Source organism: Malania oleifera, chromosome 6 (genome assembly GCF_029873635.1).
Source record: "Malania oleifera isolate guangnan ecotype guangnan chromosome 6, ASM2987363v1, whole genome shotgun sequence".
Taxonomy (NCBI): domain Eukaryota; kingdom Viridiplantae; phylum Streptophyta; class Magnoliopsida; order Santalales; family Ximeniaceae; genus Malania; species Malania oleifera.
Window position 1 is genome coordinate 13,843,147 of NC_080422.1, and position 14,545 is coordinate 13,857,691.

The following is a 14,545-nucleotide window of genomic DNA, read 5'->3' on the forward strand; positions in this document are numbered from 1 at the left end:
AAAGTTAACAGAAGAAGTGATGATAAATCACTGGAGCAAGCTCTCCAAACAAAGTTGTCCCTCACTACAGATAGATACGACAAAGGGGGGACGTCACAACAAGGAAGAGGACGAGACCGAGGATCTCGTGGAAAAAATTCTAGAAATTTTAACTCCAGAGAAGGTGGCAGAGGCAAAAGAGGTCCCACTAAAGAAGGACGCAATCAATAGAACTATGTTCCACGTGGTAGAGGACAAGGAAGAAGAGGGGGATACAATAACCACCCAAATGTAGAGAAAAGAAACATTAAATGCTACAATTTTCCCAAGTACGAACACTATAGCAATGAATGTTGGGGGCGACAACAAGAAAAGGTTAGCGAGGAGGTTAACCTTGTCGAAACTGAACATGCAAATGGAGAGTCGTCGATGCTGATGGAATACAATGCAACTCCTCAGGACTAGAGTGTTTGGTACCTTGATTCTGGAGCCAGCAACCATATGACTGACAGAAAGAACCTATTTTTTGAACATGATGAGAAAGTTCAGGGGGAGATCTCTTTTGGTGAGAATTCTAAAATCCCAGTCTGAGGAAGAGGAGATGTTTTGATCAAATAGAAGTACGGAGATCATGCTTACATCTCCAACGTTTATTTCGTGCCAGATATGAAGACTAACATACTTAGTCTCAGACGGCTCGTGGAGAGAGGCTACCGAATTAGCCTTAGTAATAAATAGATGGTGATTATAGACACTCGAGGAAAGCTTGTTACTCGAGTTCAAATGGCAAAGAATCGAATGTTTCCGCTCGCCATCCAACATAATACGCTAAAGTGTTTGAGCGCTATCATTAAAGACAAAGACTAGCTATGGCATCTAAGGTATGGACATCTAAATTTTGAAAGTTTGAAACAATTGGGAAGCAAGAAGATGGTGAATGGCTTACCCAATATCCACCATCCAAATATGATATGTGAAAGCTGTATTTTGAGCAAGCAACACAGAAACAGCTTTGGAAAGCAAGCCAACTGGAGATCAACCATGCCGCTCCAGCTAATACACACGGACATGTTTGGTCCGCTAAGACCAATTTCGAATGGACAGAATCGATACTTCCTAACTTTCATCGATGACTACAGTAGGAAGACTTGGGTCTACTTCCTGAAAAGGAAGCCATAAGTGTTTGACAAATTCAAAGAGTTCAAAGCTCTTGTAGAGAAACAGAGTGGCTACCACATCAAATCACTCCGATCAGACCAAGGAAGAGAATACAGAGATGAAGTTTTCCTGGAATTCCTTAGGCATCAAGGGATTCAAACATAGTTCACACCGACCTACACTCCCCAGTTGAATGGTGTAGCCGAAAAGAAGAACCACACAATCCTTAACATGGCAAGAAGCATGTTAAAGGATAAGAATGTGCCCAAGAGGTTCTGGGCAGAAGCAATGTTATGTGCAATCTATCTGCTCAATCGGTGTCCTATGAAGAGTCTTGATACAATGACACCATATGAAGCCTGGAGTACTCACAAGCCCAGTGTGAGTCATCGTAGGGTGTTTGGCTCCATAACCTACGCCAAGATCCCAGAAGCAAGAAGGACAAAACTGGATGATAAAGGAGAGAAGTGTATCCTTGTAGGATACAACGATAGCTCCATGGGATATCGACTCTACAATCCCATCAACAAGAAATTCTTTCACAACCAGGATGTCATCTTTGAAGAAAATGAATCCTGGAAATGGGACCAGGCTGAATGTTCAAAAGATGCGGAATTGACACTTGAAGGAGAAGAACCTACACAGACAAAAGAAGTGGCTATCGAGCCACAAGTTCCCGAGCTGCAGACACCTCCACATGGTTCACCACAGAGGAACGAAGCTCTATCACCAATAGAGCGTGAAATCTCAGACATGAGACCTAGAAGAGTTCAAAATCTGGCTGACCTGTATGAAACTATAGAACCAATAGAAAAGTATGTTACTCTATACTGTCTATTGTTGACTAACGACCCGGTTAGCTTTGAGGAAGCTAACAAAGAAGACAAATGGAGAAAATCGATGGATGAGGAGATTCAATCCATCGAGAAGAATAAGACTTAGGAGTTGACAAATCTCCCGAAGGGCCGCAAAACTATTTGTGTGAAATGGGTCTATAAGACCAAGAAGAACGCTCAAGGAGAAGTTCAGAGATACAAAGCAAGACTTGTCACCAAAGGCTACAAATAGAAAGAAGGGATTGATTTTGGAGAAATCTTTGCCCCAGTTGCCAGACTTGAAACCAACAGATTACTAATTTCCCTTTCAGCACAAAATGGATGGAAGATTTACCAGCTGGACGTGAAATTGGCATTTCTGAACAGTTTTCTAGAAGAAGAGATTTTTATTGATCAACCACCTAGATATGTGAAGAAGGGAAAAGAAGATAAAGTGTATAAGTTGAAGAAAGCACTCTATGGCTTGAAGCAGGCACCTCGTGCGTGGAACATGAGGATTGATGACTACTTCCAGAAGAATAGATTTGAGAAGTGTCCCTTCGAGCATGCGCTATACATAAAGATGGATACAAATGGAAGCATGCTGATAGCCTACCTATATGTTGATGATCTTATCCTCACCGGCAACAATCCAGAGATGTTTGCCGCTTTCAAGAGGAGCATGGTCAAAGAATTCAAAATGAGGGATATTGGCCAGATGGCTCACTTCCTTGGCGTAGAAGTCATGCAAAGCGAGAAGGAAATCTTCATCTCCTAGAGCCACTACGCAAAAGAAGTACTGAAAAAGTTTGGGATGGAGAAACTGGATTGGAATTGAGAAAGAATGAGGAAGGAGACGTTAACCCCACATATTTCAAGAGTCTGGTTGGAAGCTTGAGGTATTTGATGTGCACTAGACCAGATATACTCTATGGAGTTGGACTTGTCAACAAGTACATGGAGACTCCTGACCAGTCCCACCTAAATGCAGCAAAAAGGATACTCCGATATGTCAAGGGTACCATCACCGATGGTATGTTTTATTCATCAAGAGGTGATTGCAAACTTATCGACTATTCAGATAGCGATTGGGGAAGAGATCTTGATGAAAGAAAAAGCATGACGGGATTCACATTTTTCATGGGAGATACAGCATTTACATGGTCTTCAAAGAAGCAACCCATCGTAATGTTGTCATCATGTGAAACTGAGTATGTTGCTGCCAGCTCAGCTGTTTGTCATGGTATATGGATTAGGAATGTACTGAAGTATCTGGGATTTCTTCAAAATAATCCCACAAAAGTCTACATCGACAACCGATCAGCGATGGCACTTGCGAAAAATCTTGTTTACTATGAAAAAAGCAAACATATTGATACAAGGTATCATTTTATCAGGGAGCATGTCAAGAATAAAGAAGTAGAGTTGATATATTGCAGAACGTATGATCAGATTGCTGACATTTTCACAAAGCCACTCAGGCGTGATATTTTTGTAAAACTGAAGACAATGCTCAGAATGACAAAGTTAGGAGAGTCAAGTTTAAGGGGGGATTTTGAAAACTAAACTTGACTGAATCTAAAAATGACCGGCATCCCACCGCAATTGAATTTTCTGGAGTCGGTAGGCAACCTACTCCACCTAACAGCCGCATCCCTTGATCACCAACCTCACCTACCAGCTGCATTTGTTGATTTTTTTGCTTTTGTATCTGTTATAAATAGGTGTGTGTATGTAATGTATTATGTAGTGTGCTGAGAGTGTAAAGCCAGTGAGCGTGAGAGAGAGTTTTAATTTGAAGCTCTCTATATCCATTTTGAGATTGAAGTATATTGTTATTTTGCATTTATTCTCATTCAGTTTCAGTCACAACCAGTGACTGAGCATTCCTCTCCACCCATCACACCCGGCTGCCCCCTCTGTTCCAATTGCTCCAAGCCTAGCGCCACCCGCAAACCTCCACCACAGTAGTCGTGCACAACTCTTCACGTGCCCTCATTTAACCACCTTCAACTCCGGCAATCTCCCACGCACGGCACCACCCTCCTCAGCAGTTTCCAGTTCCTGCAATATTAGACATTCATACTATGAGCACTCAAACACACATAGAACACACACATGCACGTAGAGTTTTTTTTTTTTATTCCTTTCTTTCTGTTTCCTATTTTGATTATTTTCCTGTTTTGATCTAATGTTGGGTCTTCATTGTATATGCAAGTAAGATATCCATATTGTATTTATTATATATATATATATATATATATATGTGTGTGTGTGTGTGTGTGTGTGTGTGTGTGTGGGTGCGCGTGCGCGTGCGCGTGTGTGAGCGCGCGCACGCGCACGTATACATTAAATAATTACCTTTCATCTTACAATTTTCTTTGTATTTATTTTAATATTTAATATTCATGGCAAGTTTTTTATTGTATTTGTTATATAGGTTAATTGTTTTATTATCATTGTTGTGTGTATTTAGGGTTTTTAGTTATTATTGCACTCATTTTATGTTTAATATTTGTATAGTTAGGGTTGTGTAATAATTTTGGTGGCCATATTAAATAGGTACATATTTATTTTAGAAATTAACTTGTTTCGATAAGTTCATTACCTTCTTGGCCTTTTCATTGGTTTCCATATTTTAATCCTAAGATCGGTTTGTTTCTTTAATTAATTATTTACATATGTGTGTCTTGCGCATATCTTTAACAGCACATTAATATTAAGGTAAATATAATATTATTAAAATATGTATATTATCTTTATTATTAGTTAACAATATTTATTATTATTACTATTAATATCATTATTATTATTATTATTATTATTATTATTATTATTATTATTATTATTATTATTATTATTATTGTATCATTTACTATCACTATTAATATTAGTATTATTATTACTATTATTATATTTATTAATATTATCATCATCATTATTAATGTTATTATCATATTTGTTTTCAGTATTATTATTATTACTCTCATTATTATTATCATTACTATCATTATTATTATTGTATATTATTATTTATTTTTATGATTATTTTTAATTTTTTATCCCTATGATTTTAATGAGAGGGTATGAGCTTTCGAACTTCACGTACCTTTAGTTCTAAAGGAATATATATATATATATTACATACATTTTTGTATGATTTATTTATTTATTTATTTTGCATGTGTATTTGTAAATTCACAAAAGGAATAACCTAAAAGACTTTTTAAATTTACTTAAGGATAATTTCATAATTAATTAGGTACCGTTCATAAGAACGGGTACGTAGGGGGTGCACGTACCTTCCCCTCACATAACCGAACTCTCGATCCTAACTTTGGTAACGCAGACTGATTCAACCCTTGACTGGGTAGTGATTAAGTGTTCTAACCACACTAAAAGGTTAGTAGCAACTCCAATATTCCTATTTTTCCTGAAAATTTAAACCATATTTTTATTTTGCCACCTCGGGACACCCAGGCGCTGGGACGCCGCGACAACAGCATTTAATTTTAGATAAATATGTATATTGTAGAATTATGTTAGAAATAATGTTGTTAGTCAGAAATATGATTAAAACCTATTTTGTGTGGCATGAGAAAAATTTACTATGGAAAACTACGATGATGGAATATTATGTTTACAAAATAAGTATGTTTTACTGCTTCAAGAAATTGTTAAAATGATACTGGGGTTTTCAAACTAAGGAATTTTATATGATATATCGATGTACGGGCCGAGGTTTTTATATGATATATCGGCATACGGACCGAGGCTTTTTTATAATATGTCAGCGTAGGGGCCGGGGATTTTATATGATATGTAATACCGGCGTACGGGCCGTAATTTATAAAATATAAAATGTCAACATAAGGGCCGAAGATTTTAATGATATGTTATGCAAAATTATATGAAAATATTAACATGACAAATATGATTATGTATAGCCATGTATCATTATTTGGAAGTATGTTATATGTTATCAGAACCTGGTTGGTTTGGTTTATGCTTTCACGAAACATAGTACCGTAGTTGTATGATCACGATCATGATTATATTAGTGCTACCGCTTGCCATATGAGGCAGTGGGAGATTGGCAGTCGATGTGGTTTATTGTAGCGCAAGCGTCCCTCTGGTGTCCAGACCAAGAGGGGCAAGCACATCGTATTTACAGACTTTTTATCTAACTCGGCAGTGGTTGGCCAGCCAGTGTCGGGTCCCGCCTTCAGGTCGTACAACCCAATCATGTGGGGGTAAGACATAACACCAGCCAGCTAACCATCTAGGATGTTTTCTATGTACAGTTATATAAGATGATTTATACGTATGGAAATTCAATATGTTATTCCATGTTGTGATTATATATGTTTTCCCAGATATGATACAGACAGTTTTATTAAGTATGTTCATGTACTGTTATATGTATAACACAAAAATACTCATGTTTCTACATATTGATATTAATTTATTTTTCTTACTGTGAGGTGTCTCACCCCAAATTATATAAACATTTCAGGAGCCACAGATAGGAGGGCGGATAAAGCTCCGCAGTGCTAGAGTTCAATAGTCCTACCCTACCTGAAGGGTGAGTCATTTTACTAGGCTCAGACGGATTTTTGGGTGACGACCTTAGGACTTGTTTTTGGTTATTTTGGGTTATGTATGATAGGTGTAATAAACTCTTGTATTTCATTGAATGGTAATTTGATATGTATATGATTTCACGTTTCCTGCTACTTAAGTATTGGTATTGTATTTGAGGTTTACCCATGGTACCCCTGGGTCTAGGTGGATTATAATTTATTGGGTTAATTATGATTTTACAAGACTTTTATATGGATACTATTATTATGGGAAAAAATTTTATGGGAAAATAAGCAGGTTATTAGGCTTGTTTCTTAGTAGGGCTTACGGACATAGGTTAGCATGTGGGTCTGGGGGCTTGAGGGTTAGGTTGGTCAGTAGGCTTTGCGTGTCTGCTTGCTTGGGATTTGCTCCTTTCCTTTTTCTGACTGAGTACCTGTAATATATTACAACTATGGAAGAAGAAAGACAAAAGTAACCATACTAACCTTGTATCTTCTACTCCTTTGGGTCTTCTTACCCCTGTGTTCTCCTCTTTCTGTGCTCTTACTCCTATGCTTAGGGCATTCTATGGGCTAGACTTATGTTCCCTTTGGTTGGTAGGGGAGCCTTCGGGTTATAGGACAATGAGCCTCGCAACTTTCTTCTATGAGAATGGCAGGATGTTGCCCTCCTCTCTTTTCTTTAGGATTTTACCCTCAAAACTTCACCAGCAGACCCTTTTACTCATGATGATATCTCTCAATTATTTTCTCTCTGATTTCTCTCTTTCTTGGTGTGTCATCTACCTTCTGCAAAGGCCCCTAGCACAAATAAAACCTTCCCTTTCTAGCACTTTCCTTGTGTTCAATTTTCGCACGTGCTTTCCTTCGTATAGTAAGAAATCTCATCCTTCTTGTGATTTGGTCGATTCTCTTTATTTATGGGTCATTGGCCGAAGAGTGGGTTGAGATACATGTCAATCTTGAGATTTTCTCCAATTAATTACAGAATTGCTCAAATCTTGGATATTTTGTGCAGTAAGCGGAATTTTTGTCTCCCCCCCCCCCCCCTAATTGTGTTTTATGTATTTTTGTATTTCCTTGTGATGTATTTCTTTATATTTTCTTTATTATTGATGTATTTCCTTGTATTTTGTATTTCATGTATTTCTACAAAAAAATGAATAAAATATGTTATTTTAAAAAGGCCCGGTTAAAATTGGGTGTCTATATCAGCGAGATCAAAATGATGTCCTATATATCATTACAATATATATATATAATGAGTGGCAAACTCTATTCCTTAGAAGAAAAGTATCAAAAGAAAAATCATTTGTGATATAGAATCGCATGAATTTGTTAGAATTTATTGAGTGATAAAAAGTTAACTAATTCCTCCAAATGATAGGATGACACATGGCCTAGATTTTTTTTCATGTGATGATTTTCTTGTAATGATAAATTTAATTCCATTTTTTCCAATTCCATTCACTTCACGTTTAGTATGTAGGAATGGAATGATATCAAGCATTATAGAATTAAATTTTCATTTCATTCATTTCCTTCCCTATTCTATTTCATAAATCAAACATGACAAATTCATACACACCAAAGATACTATTATCCTATGTTTGGGAAAGATCTTGAGTTTGAATTTGTTGTAAATTTAGACAATATATAATATAAAATAATATTAAAATTTGTCCAAATCCAAATTTAAGGCCCGAAATTCATGCTCCTAAATATTGCCTTAGTATTTTCAAGTTTACCAACAATCTTGTTTATTGTGAAATTCATCCCACTTTTTTTTTTTCTATCTCAAGGGCAAGATTCAAGGAAAGCTCCATTTCAATGAAAAGTCAAAAGATTTCTTCTCATTGTTGCATTTGCTTATGTCTAGTTTAGATTATTCTATGCCTCTTAATTTAAAATCAAAAGCATATATATAATCTGCCTTGGGGCAGGGAGGGATGTATAACACATTATTCCCTCTTTTGTTTTGCCCATTTTTTTTTTTTTTTTTTCTTGAGTCTATTGGAGGTTTGTTTGAGTTATACAATACAAAAAGTTCATTTTCTATATAAGCAATAATTGCACGTCCATCTAACCTAATTTCCTAAACGTCAAATATCTTTAAGACCATATGAGTCTATAATATCATGGGCTTAAGTGGTTGCAGAAGATAGGAGAAAATGGATTTTGGGCCTCATGCACCTAAATCTCTCGTGACTGTAATATATATATATATTACTCAATATTGAACCATTGCCATCAATTTTATCAACCTAATATATCAATAAAAATTTTACTACTAGTTTTAGTTTTATATATCAATTTTTGTACTTCCATATACATGGGCCAGTATTAATATTTGTGCAAGTACATTTTTAGGTCAAATATGCTATTTTCTAATAAAAGAAGTGCTGAGCCTCAACCTCTCTCTCTCTCTCTCGCCACCTTATAAGCAAGCTCTTCAATTCCTTCCCCCAGCAGGAAAGCAAAAGAGCAAAACATGTCTTCCAAAGCATCCACCCTCCTCTTTGGCCTCTGTCCAACATCTCCCAGCATATCACGCGCATCTCCAGCCTCCAGAGATTCCCCATTGTTCATTCATGCTCTCTATCTATTAGTCATTAAGATATAAATATACACACACGTCTACAGAAATAATCCACTCTCATGTTGAGATTTCAAACCTATTAGTTACGCGATTTAATATAAAAGGAACAGTTCCTTCATACAAAATTTAAAATCTATTAAATTATAAAATATTACCAACTCAAACAAACCATAAAAATACTTTGATTTGAATTTTATTAAAATAATTTCATACCTATTTAACTTTACCTTTTTATTAAAACACACATCTTGGAAAGAATATTAGAGAAAAGATTGTAACCAAGGGGCTTAGTCAAAATATCAGCTAACTGAGCAACAGAAGAAACATGTAATGTTTTCATAGTGTGTGCCAATAATTTTTCTCTTACAATATGACAATCAATGTCAATATGTTTTGTACGTTCATGAAAAACTAGATTGACGGCTATGTGCAAGGCAGCCTCATTGTCACAACAAAAAAAAAAAAACAGAACTGGTTTATAATGGGTGACAAGTAAATCGTTTAACAAATGTTGTAATTGTAGAGACCCAAGAAATTTAAATAATAATAAAATAGGAAAATGAGGAAATTCAGTTTGGTAAAGAACAAACCGTCAACGGTTTGGAGAGGGGCACAGAAAACCATCGATGGTTTTTTATTTACTGAGGGCCAGTTACAAGTAAAATGGTAAAACGAGCAGGTTAAAAACCCAAACCTTTGACATTTTTCTAAAGGGTGCAAAAAACTATCGACAGTTTTGTCTACAGTGCTGATTTTAAAAGGTAGTCTCGCGAGCTTCATTTTTTAAATCAAAACAAAATCTCTCTCTCTCTCTCTCTCTCTCTCTCTCTCTCTCTCTCTCTCTCTCTCTCTCTGTCTCTCTCTCTCTCTCTCTCTCTCTCTCTGTCTCTCTCTCTCTCTCTCTCTCTCTCTCTCTCTCTCTAAATCCTACAGCCCTAGCCCCCTTCTCTCTTCATTTTTTGCTCCGATTATAGCCCGTTTTGATGATCAGAAGCTACCATGAGGTTCGTGGAGTGATTCTCTGCAAATTAACTGGAGCGGATCATTAAGTTTGGGTTCCGAGGCACCACTCCAAAATCAGGGTAAGTAAGGTATTTTAGGATTTAATTGTTAATTTGGAGTAAATGGGGCCTAGGAAATGCTAAATGAGAAATATTCTGGGGGTTGAGTTAATTAATTTGGGGAAAATGTAATTTCAGGGTTTTGAGCTTCGAATGCCATGGGGCGTGGATTTAGGGTTGTTAGAAGGCCTCTCTGTAAGCCAAGTAAGGGGATAAATTATGTCAAGTATTTTCAAAAAATTAATTATTGAATATACAATATTTGATTCATAAATTTATATATGATTTAGTATAGTTTTTGGGAATATTAATGTTGAACTGAGGAAACTTTGAAAACATATTTAATATTATTTTGCCAGTAAAATATGTTTTCCCAAGCCAGATAATTTATTACAGAGTAGTACTCACTTGTGTGTGACATGAGTATAAATTTTTCTATAAATAATGATATGTCAAAATATTTATGAATTCACATTACAAGTATGAATTGACGACAATTTTTAGAAAAACTATAAACAGTACAGAAATTATATTTTCAATATATTATGATATTCAGCCAGTACAGATGTCGTGATTATTCAACCGGCGCAAATGCCATGATTATTTAGCCGGTCCAGATGCCGTGAACAGATTTATATATATAACAATTTATTCAGAAATTATGATATAACAAATTTTATGCAAATATATGAAATGAGATATGTTTCAATTATATATTATATGTGTATTTTGGTTATAGTAAAACTTTGGTGTTGTATATAAGGTTGAATAAATCATGGTTTCTACTACATAGTTGTCGTGTATGTATGGACAAGAATATCACGAGTTTCCTTTAGGGTCTAGGTTGATTTAGTGTATGTTTTGTGGTAAAAAAAATATAGCAGAATTTTTGGGGCGTTACAATTGTGGTATCAGAGCCTAGGTTGTTAGGTTCTGTAGACTTTAGTGTACAGCGAAAACAATACCATAGTATAGGAATAGATTTTGGAGAAAATAGTAAATGGGGTAGATCAGGATTTTAGTAAGTGAATGCTAGGAAGTTAATATGAGAATTTAGGGTTTTGTTCCACATGCTAGAAGTAGGATTTCTGTAGTGGTTTCCGTGTCTTTCTTGAGGTGACGATTTCAGGAAGGTCATAGTAAACTATTGTTGGGTTGTGTTTCTAAATTTCTAGACTAAATCTTAAATTGAGAATAAGGACGTCAGGTTAATTGATGATATGAGATTTTAGTTAGATAAATATATTAATTATGCTATGAAGATAGGGTCCTCAAATTATGTTTATTTTTGTTTCAAGATGGACCCTGGGGGTAGCAGTGCTCACACTAGTGGTCATGATGGTGCAGGGCCCTCTCGTATGAGCGGCGGTGATTCAGACGCAGTTCTGCGAAGTCTAGCTCAGCAGGTTATGGCTGAGATTGCGCGGAACTCTAGGGAGCAGGGAGGCCCATCAGTAGATCAAAGTTGTACTATAGAGCGGTTCACCAAAATGAAGCCTTCGGATTTTTCAAGGAGTACAAACCCCATTACAACAGAGAACTAAGTGCAGGAAATTGAAAAGATACTAAAAAGACAAGCAAACCTTGCATAACTCTTAACAATGATAACTCTGGGTTAATATATAATAAAATGAGGATAAGCATAGGTAAATGAGGGTCTAAAATCATATATTCAAGGGACTCATCAGAAAGAATCATAATCACTAGCAAGCTTTTGAGACCATACCTCATAGGGTGTTTTTTTCCCTATTGTAGATGATGGTAGACGATTAATGAGATGACATGCATATTTAACAACCTCAGCCCAAAACCATTTGTCCAACCCAATAAGACAAGATACATCAAACTTTCTCCTGCAAATTCTGATTCATGCGCTCTGCCACCCCATTCTACTGTGGTGTATCTCTAACTGTGAATTGTCGAGTAATACCTTCATCCTGACATACCTTCATAAATAGGTCACTTGTGTATTCACCACCATTATCTGATCTAAGTCGTTTAATCTTTCTACTAGTTTGAGTTTCAACTAATTTTTTCCACTTAAGAAAAATATTACACTTCATTTTTATGCTTCATAGAATACACCCAAACTCTTCTAGAAAAATCATTCAACAAAAGTGACAAAATAATGTATACCTCCCAATGAAGCAGTTTTAGTAGGTCCCCATACATCTGTGTGAATGTAGTCAGTCTAGTGGATTGCAGTGTCATATTTCACTCCAGCATGTTTTCCCATATTACAATGCTCACAAAATTCAAGTTTACATACCTTTGCACCCTTTAACAAGCCTCGCTTAACCAATTGTTGCAAAGATTCTTCACCTGCATGTGTCAACCACATATGTTATAACCTAATTGAATTTGAAACTGCATTTTTCTCATAAACAACAGTTGCTGTGCCAATCACTGTACTACCTTGTAAATAATACAAGTTATTTTTTCTTATGTCTTTCACCACCACAAGCGCATGTGATTTGATCTTTAAGGATCCTTCAAAGTGATAGTAAACCCTTTAGATTCTAAAGCACTCAATGAAATCAGATTTTTCTTTAGGCTTGGAACATACCTAACACTAGTCAAGGTTTTAATAGTTCTATCTTAACATTTCAACTGGATTGATCCTATTCCAGTTGTGTTACAGGTATTATCATTTCCCAAAAAAACAACCCCACCATTTAATTCTTCAAAATTCAAAAATCATTCCCTATTGGGACACATACGATAGGAACAACCAGAATCCAAAATCCGTTCACCAAAATAGTGCAACGAAGATGTTCCAACAAGAGAAAAATTTGACTCACTTCCATCATGCTTGGCTATATTGGCATTAGAATGTGCTTTACTCTTATTCTTCTGCTGCAATTTACGGCAATCTTTCTTCCAATGCCCTTTCTCATGACAAAATGTGCATTCATCTTGAACAGGTCTCCCATGAGATTTATTTCTCCTTCTAGGTTTATGACTCTGAGAACGTCCCATTATTGTTAGTGCTCCTATTCTTTCCTTATGGACCCTCTGATCCATCTTTTTCATTCAATACTAATCAATGCAGTACAAACAACATCAAAAGTAGCTTTATCTTTCCCATACAATAAAGTTGTGATCAAATGTTCATAATCATCAGGAAGAGAATTCAGTAACAATATGACTTTATCCTCATCTTTCACCTTTTCATTCAAATTTAACAAATCAACCAAAATTTTATTGAAAGCATTTATGTGGTCATTTATTGAAATACATGGTTGATACTGGAAGCAAAACAATTTCTTTTTCAAATAGAACCGATTTTTCATACTCTTGATCATAAATGTATCTTCCAATGTCTTCCACAATTTCTTTGCATATGTCTCCCTCATAACACAATATTTCTTATTTTTAGCGAGACACAGACGAATTGTACCAAATGACTGACAATTGATCTTTTCTTAATCTCTGTCACCTATATCCACTAGTTTATCATCCAAAGCAATATCTAATTCTTGCTGATATAGGATGTCGATCACCTCACATTGCCACATACCAAAATTATTGGTACCATTAAATTTCTCCACCTCAAACCAAGCATTAGCTATCTTCTTTGACAATGATGTCGAAGTCGTTGGGGTTGGAGTTCGTGTGGACAATGTTTCTTCTACTACTACACTAGTTTCTGTCATCTTTTATATATTCAATAGCAAACAACAAAGCAAAAGACCTAGAATGAATAGTATGCACCAACTGTGTCTACTCTGTTTTATCCTATAAAATTCCACTTTGACCAGGCCGACCTCTAGGGAGCGATTGAGCTACAATGGTCTCTAAGCACTCGCTAACACAAGGTATTTCTTAGGCATCAAACATGGAATCAAGGATCATAACAGAAACATTTCCGTATCGACACTATTCAACCTAGCTCTGATACCAACTGTTGTTCCTAATACCTCATTTGTGTCAAACACCAATACTAGAACTAATACTATTGAATATATAAAAAAAACTAAAGTAATGCTGAAACTAATAATAAAATATGACAATAAAGAACAAGACAAAAATTTACGAGGTTCGGTACAGAATTACCTACGTCCTCGAGCACCGACAATCAATCCACTACTTCTAAGTAAATTACAACTTCAAGGTGTGATTTACAAATGGAGAGGTGAGCTCTTTATATATCTTCAATCTCAAGTCCAAAAAATATTTCCTACCAATGTGGGACAAACAAAAAACTTCAAAACAACTTTCCCACCAATGTGGGATAAACAAAAACCAACAAATCTCTACCTTGACAATAAATTCGACAAATTTTTCAGTCACCAGCACTCTATGGAGTTCCACATCATCGGCGCCTTCCAAAAATATTCAGACTTA